Source organism: Eschrichtius robustus, chromosome 19 (assembly GCF_028021215.1).
Source record: "Eschrichtius robustus isolate mEscRob2 chromosome 19, mEscRob2.pri, whole genome shotgun sequence".
Lineage (NCBI taxonomy): Eukaryota > Metazoa > Chordata > Mammalia > Artiodactyla > Eschrichtiidae > Eschrichtius > Eschrichtius robustus.
Genome location: NC_090842.1, coordinates 65,096,640 through 65,113,457, shown reverse-complemented (window position 1 = coordinate 65,113,457; position 16,818 = coordinate 65,096,640). Strand labels below are relative to the sequence as shown.

General features: G+C 40.1%; 1 long non-coding RNA gene across 2 annotated transcripts; it reads left to right on the top strand.

The window, feature by feature from the left end:
* The first annotated feature begins 1,624 nt into the window (after window positions 1–1,624).
* Window positions 1,625–9,922, top strand: LOC137753068 (uncharacterized). 2 transcript variants are annotated; one of them, XR_011071372.1, is made up of 3 exons: window positions 1,625–1,777; window positions 5,336–5,426; window positions 9,326–9,922. It is a non-coding gene; the product is annotated as an uncharacterized lncRNA (long non-coding RNA). The 2 variants fall into 2 exon arrangements; XR_011071373.1 differs by lacking the exon at window positions 9,326–9,922 and adding an exon at window positions 6,840–7,868.
* Window positions 9,923–16,818: the final 6,896 nt, after the last annotated feature.

The following is a 16,818-nucleotide window of genomic DNA, read 5'->3' as shown; positions in this document are numbered from 1 at the left end:
TATCATTGTACATATGAAACTTCACTGTACTTAACACCATCATAATCTTATTTAATTTTTACTGACTTTCCCTTTTAGAATATAAGCTACTTGAAGGCAGGATATTGATTTCGTTTCCTGCTAGCTATTCAGTGATTGGAATCATTTCCGAATGATAGATGTGTGAATGCACTTTTATCAGTGCAAAGGAGGTTGCTGTAATGCATGATTTAATGGATCAGTAGGTCAAATTTTCAAGTAAACATGTAATTATATTTGTGGCCCCAATTTCCTTGTTACCATACTTTACAGCCTAATGTTCTGAATATTTGTTATAAATTCTCACAGTATAATTTGTTCACACACTGAATTTTCTACAACATATGCTGAACAGATCTAACTCATCCGTGAAGGGATGTCTTCGTGACTTTTTTACAAGCCACAACATTTAAAATTCAAGATTCGATCGGAAATACTCCATTCTACACTCATGAAAGATAATAATCCTATTTCTCGGGTAGGACAGTTTTTATTTCTGAGTGATAGGCTGCCTGGAAAACAGTGACTGAGAAAAGTAGAAGGTTTATCATTCTCACCTAACATGAAGTCCGGAAGGTGCAGTGGTGGGTGTGATGGATCCGCTGCCCCTTCTTCCCCCTTGACCACTTAACCTTCAGTGTCCTCAAAGCAACTCTCGTGTTGTGCATTTTTTTTCAGTCAATACTCTCATAAAAAGAAAAAAAATTTTTGACTTCTCTTTTTATGGTATCTATATGAGATGATGGATCCTTACTAAATTTATTGCACTATTTCAATATATAAGTCAGAACGTTATGCTGTACACCTTAAGCTCATAACGTGATGTATGTCGAGTACATCTCAATAAAACTGAGGGGGAAAAGGCAAAACAGGCAAAATGAAAGAATGAACAATGCAGTTTATAGGAATTAAAAACAATGTATTGCTCTTTATAAAGCAATGGTGAGGGAAATTATCAAACGGCTTAGCCCTTCAGCCTCAAACCGCAGGTTTTGTCCCCAAGTCTCTGGAACTGACAGCGTGTTGAGCTGGCCTGGCTGAATGAGAAACAGAAAGGAAAACTCTTTTGTAGGGTGTCAGGGTGAAATGGGCCAGCCTACGTGGGGAGAGTTTTGTATTTCTTATTCTAGTTTGTAATACAGTGGCAAGTCCAGGTCTTGTTTGCTTAAACCTCTTAAATTAATTCTAATTGCAAAAATGTTCCCGGATCCAACTAGCGCCCCACAGCTACCACTTGGGAGACCCAAGTTCCCAACCACTGACTTGGCTTGAGCTGCCGGAGCGGAACATGCGAGAAACCAGCTGGCAAATATAAGCTTTTTATTGAAACCGTTTTCAACTTGTTAGGAGGAAACATCTTACTTTCAGACAGAAGTAGTCCACACAATTGCAAGCGTTTACCTTAAACTGTTTCAGACAGGAACTTAAAATGAGAAAAATTCATGGTACTGTAAAGCACCAACCTAAGCCCCGCCTGCCGGCGTTCCAGGCGAAAATCTGCGCTCTCCTCGCCCCGCCCCTCGCCAGTAGCGCTCCGCCCAGGCCCCGCCCCATAAACTCCGCCTCTAAACTGCGCTTGCGCATTTTTTTATGGAAACGGAAGCGTAGCCCATGTCCCTGGAAAGCGTTAAATTTCTCCTTTCTAAGTCAGTGCTGCGCGGTCCACCTTTCTCCACCTTCCGGTGTGGGCGTCACTACGAACCTTAAATCCCAGCAGCCGGCCTTCCGCCCCGCGTAAATCCAGACGTCGCCGTTACAGGTAGGTATGGTTTCCTTTGGGTTTGAAATCGCTGAGGCCGGTCCCGGTGCCCTTGGCTTTTCTACCTTCGGTCCAGGTAGACACCTCCATTCGCGACATTTTTCTGCTTAAAACCCTTTACTACCTACGCCTTCCCATTTAAAATCCTCTTCCCCGAGATGTATTCGCGCCCCGCAGCCTCGCCCCCTCGGCCCCTGGAGGGCAGCGCCGGCCGCCCCGCTCCCGGAGAGGCCGCGTCCTCTCTCCGGTCCTGGGATTCTGCAGAGCCCGCCCCTCTCCTGAGACCCCCGTCGCTCCCTCCCAGCCCCTCTGTCCTCGCCTCCTCCTCAGGCCGGTCCTTTTGCTCCCCTGGCCTCCCCTTCCTGGTCAGCCCTTCCCCTCACCCCGCGTTGGGGGAGGTGACCTGGGCCAGCCTTGTGGCACCCAGTGGTCTTCGGTATCAAATTCACCTCCATTGGAAAGTTGGCGGGCATCTTATTCGGTCGCCATCTTTCTGAATATGTACGGGAAGGGGAATCAGTGGAAGCTGAGACAGAGCGACTGCGAGAAAGAGAGGAAAGGATGTGTGCGAACCGATGGGAACGTAGAGGATGGCTGAGGGAGTTGTAAAGAGAGAGTAAAATGAAAGCGATTATGCCTCGAAAGGAGCTGGTGAACAAAATAGAGAAGTAATTAAAAAGGCCGGATCTCCAGGGATTGGAGAGCAACATATAGAGAGAGGGGCTCTAGATCAGCGGTAGGGGGCGGGTAACAGCGGTGAGGCCCTTCACACGGAGAGTCCAGGATAGGATGAAAGGTGAACAATGGCCTTCAGAGCATCGTGGTGCTGGGAGAGAAACGGAGGACAAACGGTGACAAGACGAGTAGAGGAAGCAAAAAGAGAAGGCTTTTTGCTTTTTCCCCATTGTCTCATGTTCGCATGGAGGAGAGATAGCGAAATGGGGAAATTGGAGGGGAGCCTGTAGGGGTCTGCAGCAGGGACATGGCAGCCAGTGTGGGCTTCAAGATGAGCCCCATGAATGGTGTGTGCACCTGTCTCTTGTGGGCTCAAGCGGTGTGAGGAACTGCTGCAGGTTATGTCTCAGTTCTGGCTGGAGCACCTGGAATTGGTAGTTGTGGGGTGCATTATGGTTTGAGGTGCCAGGGTGTCTTAGCTCAGGTTCCCTGGGACGTAGCTGCTGAGACTGAGGTTTCCATGTATTGGTTTAATTGGGTATTTCTTGATTATATGTGAGGAGGAATGAAGGCAGTAGATTTAGGCAGAGAAAAGCATTTTCCTCCAATATGAGAAGTGTTGGGTTAACTAAGCCCACAGTGGTCTTTGGGTGCAGTAGGATGGGTGACTTGTTCTCAGAGGACGGAGCTACAGGGTGCCCCACGGCATCCACTCCACAAGTGACTTGCGTTGGTCTTTTGGAAGGTCAGGAGTCATTGTGCAGATTTTAGAGTAATACAGGGAAAATTTCAGAGATCATTTTGTGGGCTACCTTTGGTATTTTTTTTTTTAGTATTTTGGCTTGCAAATGGAGAAAGTTTTAGATGTACTATGATAGTTACAAAAGAGAATTTGGTGTTTCCTTGGGAGATGTTGGGGTCCCCCTGGGATATGTACATCATTGGAAACATCTTTTATATGTAGTTTTCGGAGATGACAGTGTTTGGTCTGTGTTCACCATGGTGAATGAAAGTATGGCGTTTTGCTTCTAGTGGTCCCTTGGGTGTCTTCGTATGTAGTTGTCCCTCAGGCATGATTTATTTGGGTTGGAATGTTTTCTGATATTTTATAGCAGCATTAGTGGATCATTATGGATTTTTTTTCGAGACTGTATTGGACCCTATGAGAGTTTTCAGAAGGGAAAGTAGGAGTACTAAGCTTCAGATGGCAGATGATTTTTTTGAGGGAGATTCTGCTAGGTGTGTTTCTGTGAACAGAACTTGAGAGGGGCCACTAAGTTCTTTGATGTAAGGAAAGATTGTTCCACGAATCAGAGGCCCAGCAGCACCACAGTGATCTGCAGTCCAGACGCTCATTCATCCTTGGCAAGCTGTAGCTGCTACTTGCTTGCTGCCAGGCCAGTTCGTTCTGCTACTGTCCTCTCCCTACCTGTCTCAAACACACAGATACACACACACACACACAATACAGAGAACACAGAACCCTTGTGCTTTGTTGGTGGGATTTAAAATAATGTAGCTCTTATTGAAGATAATGTGGAGGTTCCTCAATAAATCAAACATAGGACAGGCGCACAATCTGTGAAACCCACCTCTGGCTAGATATGCAAAGAAATGAAATCATTATACCGAGGGAAATATATGCACTCCAGTGAGCATTAGTGCATTATTCACAGCAGCCAAGATGTAGAAAGAACCAAAATGTTTGTTGACAAGTGAATGGATTTAGAAAATTCATGTCAGCCATAAATGATGACATTATTATGATAGAAAATGATAGACATTTTATATGGAAAGTAGAAATGTCAAACTCATAGAACCATAGAGTATAGAGGTTGCTAGGAAAGGTTGGGTGGTGGGGTAAATGGGGAGGTGTTGGTCAAAGGTTACGAATGTTCAGTTGTAAAATGAATAAGTACAACACGTATGCCTAATGTCTGTTGTGCTGACTATCGTTAATTATAGTGTGTTTCTATACTTGGAATGTGCTGAGAGAGCATCCCTTAAGTGTTCTTTTATTTATGCATTTATTTATTCATTTATTTTGGCTGTGTGTGGGATCTTAGTTCCCCAACCAGGGATCGAACCCAGGCCCACAGCAGTGAAAGCACTGAGTCTTAACTGCTGGAACGCCAGGGAATTCCCTCACTTAAGTGTTCTAAACACACAGAAATAAAATGATAACTGTGAGTTGATAGACATGTAAATTCCTTTATTTTGATAATGATTACACATCCGTCAAATAATCGCATTGTATGCCTCATATGTTCACCATTGTTATTCATCAGTTAGAGCTCTGTAAAGCTGGCAGAGAAGAAGAAAGTGGGTGTGCGGAGCTTCCCACCTCTGAGTGGTGCTCAACCCAGGCTTCACATTAGATCAGTGAGGCATTCTGCATATACGTGTTTTGTACCCTCTGACCACAGATTCCTTTTCATAATGTCAGTGTGGAATCCAGCCTCAATAGTATTTTAACATGCCCCAGGTGATTCCAATCTGGATCCATCACTGAGCATCGTGACTCTGGGTCCCCCCGTTCCTGAGGGCTGAGGTCTGGGCTGAGGCTGAGGGGCTCTGCTCTGCATGGGGATGGACCAGGGCTGGTCTGTGACCTGCAGGGGGTCGTCGGGTCCAGCTGAGGTGCCCGCTGCTGCTGTGTACGTGAGGGCCTCACCAGGGGGGGAGCCTGATCTGAAGGAAAGTGTGGGAAAATGCACGTGTTGGTCTCTGTGTGGGAGTTTACTGTCCTGAGTCCCTCCTGGGACAGTGGGCAGCAGGGGACTGTCTGTTCCACGTGCTGAGGTCTTCCCTGTGTGTGTGGTGGTGACTCAGGAAGGGGGTGTGTTGATTCTAAGCATTAAACAGCATCTTTCCAACTTTCAGGATAGACCTCTAAAGACTCATGTTGTCTGAGGAAGAAGCCTGGAAGAGGAGGAAGAGGAAAGAACTGGAGTCTGCAATGGCTCTTTCTCAGGTAAAGTCATATTCTCAGTTGATTTCTCTGTCTCTCCTTCCTATAATGCCCTTCTTTGGACTCCCTAATCTTCTCTGACTCTGCAGTATCCTGCTTGACAGGTATTAATGAAAGTCAAGTATTAATATGCACAATACCTGAGTAAAATCTGGAAGTCAGACTAATTAGGGCAATTTGTTCTGACCTTTTTTTTTTTTTTTTGGCCTCACTGCATGGCTTCTGGGACCTTAGTCTCCAACCAGGGATGGAACCCGTGCCCCCTGCAGTGGAAGCGCAGAGTCTTAACCACTGGACTGCCAGGGAAGTCCCAAGGGTGTTTTATTCAGTCATCAAATTTAAAGTTTGAAGTCAACCTAAATCTCTGGCAGTTGGAAATTCTTTAAATCACTTTCATCACCTCCATTCCTCAGAGGTTATCTTTTCATTTTGTTGGTTTTATCCTTTGACACACAGAGGTTTTTACCTTTGATGCATGTAAGGTTCCAGCTTCATTCCTTTGCTAGTAAGGTATCTAGTTTCTCAGCAACATTTGTTATTGAGACTATCCTTTCCTCTTTGTATAGTTTTGGCAACCCTTATCATTACGTTTTCCATATATTCCAAGGATTATTTGGAATCTGATTTCTAATCTGATCTATTGGCTTATGTATGTGTGTTTATGCCAGTACCACATCATCTTGATTACTTTGTGATACATTTTGAAATCTAAAAATGTCAGCCTCCAATTCCTTTTTGAAGACTATTTTGGCTATTTGGGGTCCCTTGAGATTCTATAGAAATTTTCACAAGATTTTTTTCTATTACTGCAAAAATTGCCACTGAAATTTTAATAGGGATTCCATTGCATCTATAGAACATATTCGGTAATATGGTCATTTTAAGAATCCTAAGTCTTTCAATCCATGAGTACAGGGTGTCTTTTAATTTATTTGTGTCTGCATGGACTGCTTCTAGCAACGTTTAGTAGTGTTCAGAGTACAAGTCTTTCACCTTCTTCACTAGTATTTCCTAAGTATCCTATCCCTTTTGATGGTATAGTAAATAGTATTGTTCTCTAATTTTCTGTTGACGTTGTTCATTGTGTATAGAAATGCAACCGATTTTTGCGTGCTGATTTTTTTCTGCTACAACTTTTCTAAAGTTGTTTTTTGAAGTAGTAGTTTACTTGTGGAATTGTTTTGCTTTGTACATATAAAAAACCTTGTCACCTACAAAAAAGATAATTTTATTTTATTTTTTGATTTGGAGAACTTTTTTTTTTCCTGTCTAATGCCTCTTCTGCTTTTTATTTCTACTTTCATTTCATTGTGGTTAGACAAGACACTTTTCATGATCTTAATCTTAAATTGTTAAGATTTGTTTTGTGGGGCTTCCCTGGTGGCACAGTGGTTGAGAATCTGCCTGCCAATGCAGGGGACATGGGTTCAAGCCCTGGTCTGGGAAGATCCCACATGCTGCGGAGCAACTAAGCCCGTGCGCCACAACTACTGAGCTTGCGCTCTAGAGCCTGCAAGCTAGAACTACTGAGCCCGCATGCTGCAACTACTGAAGCCCATGCACCTAGAACCTGTGTTCCGCAACAAGAGAAGGCACCACAATGAGAAGCCTGCACACCACAATGAAGAGTAGCCCCCGCTCACCGCAACTAGAGAAAGCCCGCGCATAGCAACGAAGACCCAATGCAGCCAAAAATAAATAAATTAATTTTAAAAAAAAAGATTTGTTTTGTGGCCTAAGATGTGGTCTGTCATAGAGAATGTTTCACATGTGCTTGAGAAGGAATTGTTTTCTGTTATTGTTGGGTTGAGTGTTCTGCACATGTCTATTAGGTACAATTGTTATACAGTGTTGTTCAAGTCCTCTGTTTCCTTATTCATCTTTTTGTTTGCATGCTAGGGTAAACCTAGGGTACTGAAGTCTCATACTAGTGTTGTGATGTTATTTATTTCTGTATTTCTGGTATGATTTGCCTCATTTTGGGGGGAGTTCTGATGTTAGAAGTACACGTTTTTTAATTGTTATATTTTCTTGGCAATTTACCCTTTTATCATTACATAATGTTTTTGTTTTTGGTTTATTTTGTCTGATGTAATGTAGCCTCCTTTGCTCTCTTTAAGATGGAATATCTTTTCCATACTTTGACTTGTCTCCTTTCCGTGTCCTTAGATTTGCGAACATTAGAAGTTCCAATTCTCTGACATGCTCTTTCTTTGTCTCCTGCTGTTGCCCTCTCTTTTTCCTCTGTTACTTTCTCTACTGCTCCCTGCTAAGGCACACTGTGCAGTGCTACAAGGCAGGAGCCCTGGGCAGCTCCCTTTACTCCACTGTTGTAATTTCAGGGGAATGCATTGAGTGTTTCCTTCTGATCATGATGTTTGGTGAAATGTTCTTCCTTAATTACCATATATTTTTTTCCATATTGTGTTTTCTCACGATTTTTAATTCTATAAGAAGTTTTAAATTTTATTAGTGTGATAATTCTTTTCTTAATAAATGAAAATAATGTAGAATACTAATACCTTTTATTATTTTGAATCAATATTTCATTAGTGGGAAAAACAAAGAAACTATGGTTTTTGTTACTGCATATCTGTGTACACTGAAATCTATTAAATTGTATTTATATTTTTGAATACAGTTATTAAGATTGGAGTAAAAGTATTTTTATCATGTCAGTAACATTTAGTACTGTTGATACTTTTTAATTGTCCACAGAATGCTTATTTACATGAATAAAAATGAAAAAAATCATGTAAAAACATTTCTTGAGACAATTCCTGTATTTCAGTAAATTGTGCGTTTACGTGTGTGTTGTAGAGTTCATAGATGTTCAAGTCTGTGGCTTTGATAACAGACATCACAATTTCATAACTATGTTTTACATCTTTTTGCAGTTGAAAGTATATCATAAATATATTGCCTGGCCTTGAGTTTTCTCTACAGTATTCTTTTAATGGTTTAAATAGTAGTAAGATTCCTAACATTTTATGTGCATGTGTTTGTGTGCCCACATGTATAATGACCGTTTATGTTCTTCCATCTTATTCACCTTGAACTTCATTCACGTTTTCTCAGTGTACCTTCAATGGTCTGTTACTTAACTTTCTGCTTTTTTAGCTTTCATTCCACAGCTCAGACACGTTAGTTCAAGTGCTTTGCTGTGTCGCTTCTTAGCTTCTTGACCTAAGTTGAGTTTCTCAGAGTGTCTCTGACAGTGTTCTCCTCTGAAAGATGGGAACAGATCTTTCTAATGAGCTATGATGTTTACAAAAAGTTGTTACCAATGAAGCATTTAGAGTAATGCTTACTATATAGGAAATATTCCCATACCTTAAGTCATTGCTATTCTTATTCATTGTCATTTAATATTTTCATTTTTTAAAAATCCACTGTGGACTTTGTCATCTCTTTTTTTTTTTTAACTGTTGGCTGCGTCTCACGGCACACGGGTTCTTAGTTCCCCAACCAAGGACTGAACCCGTGCCCCCTATAGTGGAAGTGTGGAGTCTTAACCACTGGACCACCAGCGATGTCCCGACTTTGTCATCTCTTGAGATGGCAATCATACTGTAAGTCATGTAGATATAGAATATCTCTCAGTGTGTAAAACACAATATGTAACACTTCTGCATAGCCAAGCCATTGTTGAATTTTATTTGTATTTCATGTATTGTCCACAAATATGAAAAGTCCACATTAATTGGAGGATATCATAATTTTATGAAAAAGCATGAGGAATTAAAATTAGAGACCCATAATTTGCTCCAAATACATTTAAGTGGATCTGTCAGAGTACGTACTTCAAATGAATTGATCCTTACCCCTCTCTCCTCTTCTCATTTTTTTGTGAAAATAAAACTCTCCTCATGGCCCCTTTGTGAAATGTGTTTTCCTTTCAGGAACAGTTGATGTTCAAGGATGTGGCCATAGCATTCTCTCAGGAGAAGTGGGAATGCCTGGACCCTGCTCAGAGGGCCTTGTACAGTGATGTGATGTTGAAGGATGTGGCCATAGCATTCTCTCAGGAGAAGTGGGAATGCCTGGACCCTGCTCAGAGGGCCTTGTACAGTGATGTGATGTTGGAGACCTACAGGAACCTGGTCTCCCTGGGTGAGGATAACTTCCCTCTAGAAGCTGGGATCTGCTCTTGGATATCTTTGCATTTTTTCTGTGTGCCTCTTGGGAGCCCCTGTTTTGCTTGACTGATCTGAAATCCCTGTTGGCTTGGACATGAAAAGCTCCAGCTTGTGGCATCAGAGGTTTAAAATTACCTTTTCCTTTGATGATCTGCCCACTTTGTGATCCATGAAGGGTTGTTCCAGAACTTAATGTATTTATAATTCCCAATGGCAAACTCTTAATATACTCAGTTTCCTGTTTTCTACCCATGCGCTTCCGATTTAGGAGTTCTAGGAAGTGAGCTTCATTTGTGCATATTATACTGTTCCTGTGTATTCAGAAGGAGGCAAGCAGTGGGTGAATTTTGGAATTATTTTTCTAGACCCATCAGTAATGTCCTCAATCCTTAGCTTAACAAAGAACTAGGCTTCTAGAAAAGTCACAGCAAATTATGTTTCCTTCCTATATGGAGGAATTTCTAGTTCTCATCTGAATGTTTTACCCATTTTGTAGCAAGAGAAAGAGTGCTGTGTTGTGGAGAGTGATGTGAATGTGCTTGGGGATGTATCAAAATGTGAACACAAGTCATAGCTAAGAAGCGCAGAGGGGAAGCCTGGGTAGTCATAGTGTTTGTGAAACTCCCCTCATTGGATTGATCTATGGAAATACAGAAATTTACTTACTGTTGTGACTACTGAGTGTAAATTTTTCTTCTTTGTAATTTATCACTCTGTCCTTCAACATGTAAAATGTATTCTTTCATCCTCCATTGGTACTGCACCTCCTACAGAGAGAAAGGCAAAGTCTTTATCATGGTCTGTAACACTGCCCTCTGGCTCCTGTGAACTCCTTGGTGCCTGACTTTGAGGAGCATGAGGTGGGCTATTTTATCAGGGTCTCTTTCCCCTTCATCTGTCCTTCAGGGCATGATTCCATTGGGTGCTCTGTTTTCCGTCCATATAGAGAAGAGCTGATGCCTCAAGACTCTAATCCCTGGACCTTTCCCATTTCTATCCCCATTTGATATTCTTAGAAAACCCAAAGAGAAGATGGGAAAACACTAGCTGCTCTTTGATTCCATCTGGCACCTCCGAACCTGCATGGAGCTGTTTCAAGCCCTCTCTGGTTATGTAGATCCCTCAGACATTTCTTCTGTTCTGCTTTTGCCACGTACTTCAGTGCTACGTCAGCCTGATTGGATCTTCTGTGATTGTATTTTTTTCAATTAATTAATTAATTAATTATTTTGCTGAGTTGGGTCTTTGTTGCTGCATGTGGGCTTTCTCCAGTTGCGGTGAGCGGGGACTACTCTTTGTTGCGGTGCACGGGCTTCCCATTGCAGTGGCTTCCCTTTTTGCGGAGCACGGGCTCTAGGCACATGGGCTTCGGTAGTTGTGGCATCTGGGCTTCAGTAGTTGTGGCTCGTGGGCTCTAGAGCACAGGCTCAGTAGTTGTGGCGCATGGGCTTAGTTGCTCCGCAGCATGTGGGATCTTCCTGGACCAGGGCTCGAACCCATGTCCCCTGCATTGGCAGGCGGATTCTTAACCACTGCGCCACGAGGAAAGTCCCTGGATCTTCTGTGATTGTCGCTTAGGAAAAGTGTAAGGACAGTGGACAGAGAGATCGTCTTTTTAATCCCCTGTCTCTCATGGGGTGAATATGTGCATCTTTCAGGCTTTTAGTTTGGCATCTATAGGTAGAGCAAATGGTTTCATCTCAAGGTCTGTAATATCTGACACACATACCTTGTTTTTTTTCCCCACTCTTTTACTGCTCTACTTAGTCAGGGAATGTATACTCTTCCTGATTTCATAGTTTCATAAGTACTTGATTTTGCCTCTACAATTTGTTTTTGAAGTAGATAGCCCTGGTATCTAAATTTTTATCCAGTTTCTTTGCTGTGATAATCTATCCTTTGTTAACAGACAACTCTTGGTGTACTCTCTATGGAATGTGTTTACTGGGTAACAGAAAATACTTGAACTGAGAATACTTTCCCTCATATGTTGTAATATTTTCTTGCTACGTACAAAATCACCACTCGAAGCTACCTAGTAGAGTGGTCAGCATATTCTAGGGTATGAGACAGAAAGTATCACAAGAGCCTGACCAGTAAGTTTTTTCAGTTTTTCTGTTTGTTTGTTTTTGAATTTTTTTTTCAACAATGACAGTGACGACAATGCTAATTCTTTTTTTTTTTAAAGTCTTTTTATTTATTTATTTTTATTTATGGCTGTGTTGGGTCTTCGTTTCTGTGCGAGGGCTTTCTCTAGTTGTGGCAAGTGGGGGCCACTCTTCATCACAGTGCGCGGGCCTCTCACTATCGCGGCTTCTCTTGTTGCGGAGCACAGGCTCCAGACGTGCAGGCTCAGTAGTTGTTGCTCACGGGCCCAGTTGCTCCGCGGCATGTGGGATCTTCCCAGACCAGGGCTCGAACCCGTGTCCCCTGCATTGGCAGGCAGATTCTCAACCACCGCGCCACCAGGGAAGCCCCTGTTTTTGAATTTTTGAATTTTATTTTATTTTTTATAAAGCAGATTCTTATTAGTTATCCATTTTATACATATTAGTGTATACATGTCAATCTCAATCTCCCAATTCATCACACCACCACCACCACCCCCCAGCCACTTTCCCCCCTTGGTGTCCATACGTTTCTTCTCTGCATCTGTGTCTCTATTTCTGCCCTGCAAACCAGTTCATCTGTACCATTTTTCTAGGTTCCACATACATGCGTTAATATACGATATTTGTTTTTCTCTTTCTGACTTACATCACTCTGTATGACAGTCTCTAGATCCATCCATGTCTCTACAAATGACCCAATTTCATTCCTTTTTATGGCTGGGTAATATTCCATTGTATATATGTACCACCTCTTCTTTATCCATTCGTCTGTCGATGGGCATTTAGGTTGCTTCCATGACCTGGCTATTGTAAATAGTGCTGCAATGAACATTGGGGTACATGTGTCTTTTTGAATTATGGTTTTCTCTGGGTATGTCACAAATGCATGTCTCAAGGCCACTGTGAAAGTATTGTTCTCATATATTAATGACTCTTTTGGCCTCAGTATATTGTGTAGGAATTTCTCCTAGCGATAACATTGTCCAAGTTCACATCCTCATATTTGTGAGGCTGTTGAGTAAACAGTTGTTGATGCCATATTTTTTGTCACTTGTGTGTGCCATTGTTCATTCTACCTCAACACCTAATTTTTAAGCACTGAAATCAGAGAACTTACAAAGTAGAATCATACCTTTAATGATGAACCACAATTTGTTTTGCTTAATAGACTGTCTTCCCCATTGAGCAGTCCTGATACTCTTGTGGAACATCATTTGACCATATACACAAGAGTTTATTTCTGATGTCTCATATTCCACTGGTCTCTCTGTCTCTCTTTGTGCCAGTACCACACTGTTTTGACTAGTTTAGCTTTGTCATAATTAATTGTGAAACCTCCATGTTTGTTCTCTTCCACCTTTTTTCTGCTATAGAAAGCTTTTTGAGATTGTATATGAATCTTAGGATGGATTATCTATTTCTTCAAGAAACACTATTGGGATTTTGCTAGGGATTGGGTTGACTCTGTTGATGCTTTGGGTAGTACTGACATCCTGACAATGTTGACTTCCAAGACAACAACTTGGAATATCTTTGCATTAATTTGTGTCTTTTCTAGTATTTTTCAGGTCTGTTTTTAGTTTACTGTGTGCAAATCTTTACCTTTTTGTATAAGGTTATTCTGAATATTTAATTTATTTTATTGTAAATGGAATTGTTTTCTGACCTTCTTTATTGTTCATTGTTAATGTATAGAAACACAATTGATTTTTGCCTGTTGATTTTAGATCTTGTAATTTTTCTGATTTCCTTCATTATTTTCTTGCAGGTTTTTTTTGCAGAACCTTCAGAGTTTTCTACATATTAAATTATGTCATTTGTCAACAGAGAGAAAAAGTAATGCTTACTTTTTCTATTTGGATACCTTTTATCTCTTTTTCTGCCTCTTTGTTCTTGCTAGGACTTGCAGTAATATGTTTTTAGAAATAGTGATGGCAGGTATTCTCAACTTGTTCCTGATTTTAGAGGAAAAGCTTTAAGTTATTCACCACTGAGTATGATGTTAGCTGTAGGTTGTTAATATATGTCCTTTATTATGTTGAGGTAACTTTTTTGTATTTCTAGTTTATTGAGTGTTTTTGTCATGAAATGCTGTTGACTTTTGTCAGCTGCTTTTTCTGCATCAATTGAGATGATCATATCGTCTTTTTCTTTCATATGTTGAACCATCCTTATATTTCAAAATTATATGCCATTAGTCATGGTATATAATAATTTTAATGTTGTGTTTATTTTAGTTTACTATTTTATTGATGATATTTCCATCATTATTCATAAGCGACTTTAGTCTCAGATTATCTTGTAGTGTCTTTGTCTGACTTTGGTCTTTGAGTAATTCTGACCTGAGAGAGAGTTTGGAACTGTTTCATTTTCTTCAATTTTGGGGGGATGGATTTAAGGAAGGTTGGTCTTAACTGTTTTTAAATGTTGCATAGAATTCTGCAGTGAAGTTATTTGGCTTTCCTATGTTGAATGGTTTTTGATTAGTGATTTATCTCCTTACAGATTATAGGTTTGTTTAGATTTTTAATTTCATCATGCTTCTGTCTTGGCAGGTTGTGTTTCTCCTAGAATTTATCCATTTCTTCTAGGTTATCTAAAATTAGGCATAGAACTGTGTTAGTATTTTCTTCTAGTTTTTTTGATTTCTGTAGAATCAGTTTCAGTCTGTTGTAATGTACCCTCTTTGATTTCTGATTTAATGATTTTGGTCTTATCTCTTTTTTTGATATGCAGTGTCAATAAGAGTTTGTCAATTTTGTTATTCTTATCAGAAAACCAACTTGTAGTGTTGTTATTTTCTGTAGTTTTTATTCTGTATTTCATTTATATCTAATCTAATTCTTTTTCCTAACCTTCTGATACCTTAGGCGTATGTACTTCTAAGATCTTTCCCTTTTGTTCTTTTTTTTTAAATTTAAAAAATATACATTGTAAGCCAGTACCTCTTTTGTGTATTTATTGTATTTTCTCTTTCCCTGCTTTTTTTGGAATTTAATTAAATTATAACATGGTGTAAATTTAAAATGTACTGTGTGATGATTTGATATACGTTTATATTGCAAAGTGGTTACCTCAATAGTTTTCTTAACACGTCATCCACTCATTAATTATAGTATTTTTTGTGTGGTGAGGACATTTAAGGTCTACTGTCTCGAAAACTTTGAATTTTATATCACAGTATTGATAACTGTAATCACCATACTGTACATTTGATTCCTATAATTCAGTTACAACTGGAAATTTATTCTTTTGACTAATATCTCCTCACTCTGCGAACCCCCAATACCTACTCTGTTTCTGTTAGTTTGACTCTTTTTTTTCTTTTTAATAATGTGTTCCACTGATAAGTGAGAGCATTCAATATTAGTCTTTATTGCTGAATAATTTACTGAGCAAATATTCACAGTGTCCAATGGAGTTGGTACAGATCACCTGATTTCTTCCTTTTTCATGAGTAAATATTGTTACATTGTATATCTACCAGATTTTTTTTTGTCCATTGTCTGTTGGACACTTAGGTTGTTTTCAAGCCTTGGCTATTGTAAATAGTGCTGTAATGAACATGGGAGTGCAGGTATCTTTTTAAGACAGTGATTTCATAGTGCAATTGGTGCATTGTATGGTATATACTTTTTAAAATATATTTTGAGGAGCCTTAAAGTGTTTTCCAAAGTGGCTGCACCAATTCACATTCTCCAGTATAGTTGTTAGAGTTCCATTTCTTCCCCATTCTCAACAACACTTGTCATCTCTTGTCTCTTTGATGACAGCTGTTCTAACAGGCATGAGGTAATATCTCATTGTGATTTTGTTTTACATTTCCTCTTGAGTGCACATATGGGAATTGGGAGGCTTCCTACAGTTCAATCTCAATGATATATAAAAGAAAGAGCTGGGGAGTCAAAGGCCAGGAAATTGTCATAAGTTTTCCTACACTTTTCGGTTTAGCGTTTCTGGGACAGGCAATTTCTTAGGTCCTCCAGCTTCTTTACTGGTTTGTAGAGTTTTCCCAAAGTCTTTTTTGTTTATTGTTTTTAACTTGTGTTCCTCTTGTGTTAATGAATGCCTGTGGTTTATTGTTCTGTTACCCTTCTAACATCGTTCCTCATTGTTTTTTTTTCTCCTTGCAGAGCTTGTGTTAAGAAATGTATTGGTATGATTTTTGATAATTAGAGAGGTCAGCTAAAGGAACGCTGTCATGTTTAATAACGTGGAGTGTTAGCATAAACTTTTGATGTACCAAAGTCAATGCATTCCTTTTTTTAAAGTGTCTTATTAATATTTTAGTAGCATTTTTCTTTTTGTTCATGTTCTTAACTAATGTGATCATATCCTTAAAATGCTCAGACTTTGGCAAACACCTTCTGCTAGCCTTGTTTCCCCATATGAGCTCTGCTCACCCAGCCAGGATCTTCATTCTGAAATCATGGTCTCCCTACTTTATGGTACTGTGGGTACAGTTACTTAGGTCTGCATGTGTGTGCACAGAATAAACTCATCCACCTGCTTTAGTTTGCCTTTTCCTGGTTTTTCGTTCTGGTTTCTGCTCAGAAAATGCTTGCCCAATCACCTGGAATATTATGTATGTTTTTATTGAATATATGCATGGAAATGGAGCTTATGGAATATTCAGTGGGATACATGACATAGTAAATAGTGTAATAGATGTAAACCTGTTCTCTCTCTACAACATCACAATCTCTTTGTTTTAAAATCTCATAGTTAAAAATTGGACAGTAGTATGCTTCTTGGTGAACCAGTTCTTCTTTTCTATTAAGGTCAGTATTTTAGTTGCCCTCTTATAGTTGTATTCACACAGATGTGCAGTCACAAGCTGTGCTCCCACATATGCATATACCCTGCATGCCACTCAGGCCCTTTCTCAGTCCTTATCTTTCCTTACATGGTATCTTGATGTGGATGGAAACACTCATTCCTAGCATATTTAAGTTGTTCTCTGGAACTTCCCAGTTTCCACAGGACATCTTCACCCATCCCTCCATCTTCCACATGTAAAAATACACTGTAAAAATAACCTGTCTTCATTCATTGAACAACTTTTTCGTGACAGGACCTAAATAAGTAAGTGCAGCCATGATGACTCAGAATCCATTTCCAGGAGGGTTGGCTGAATAACATTAT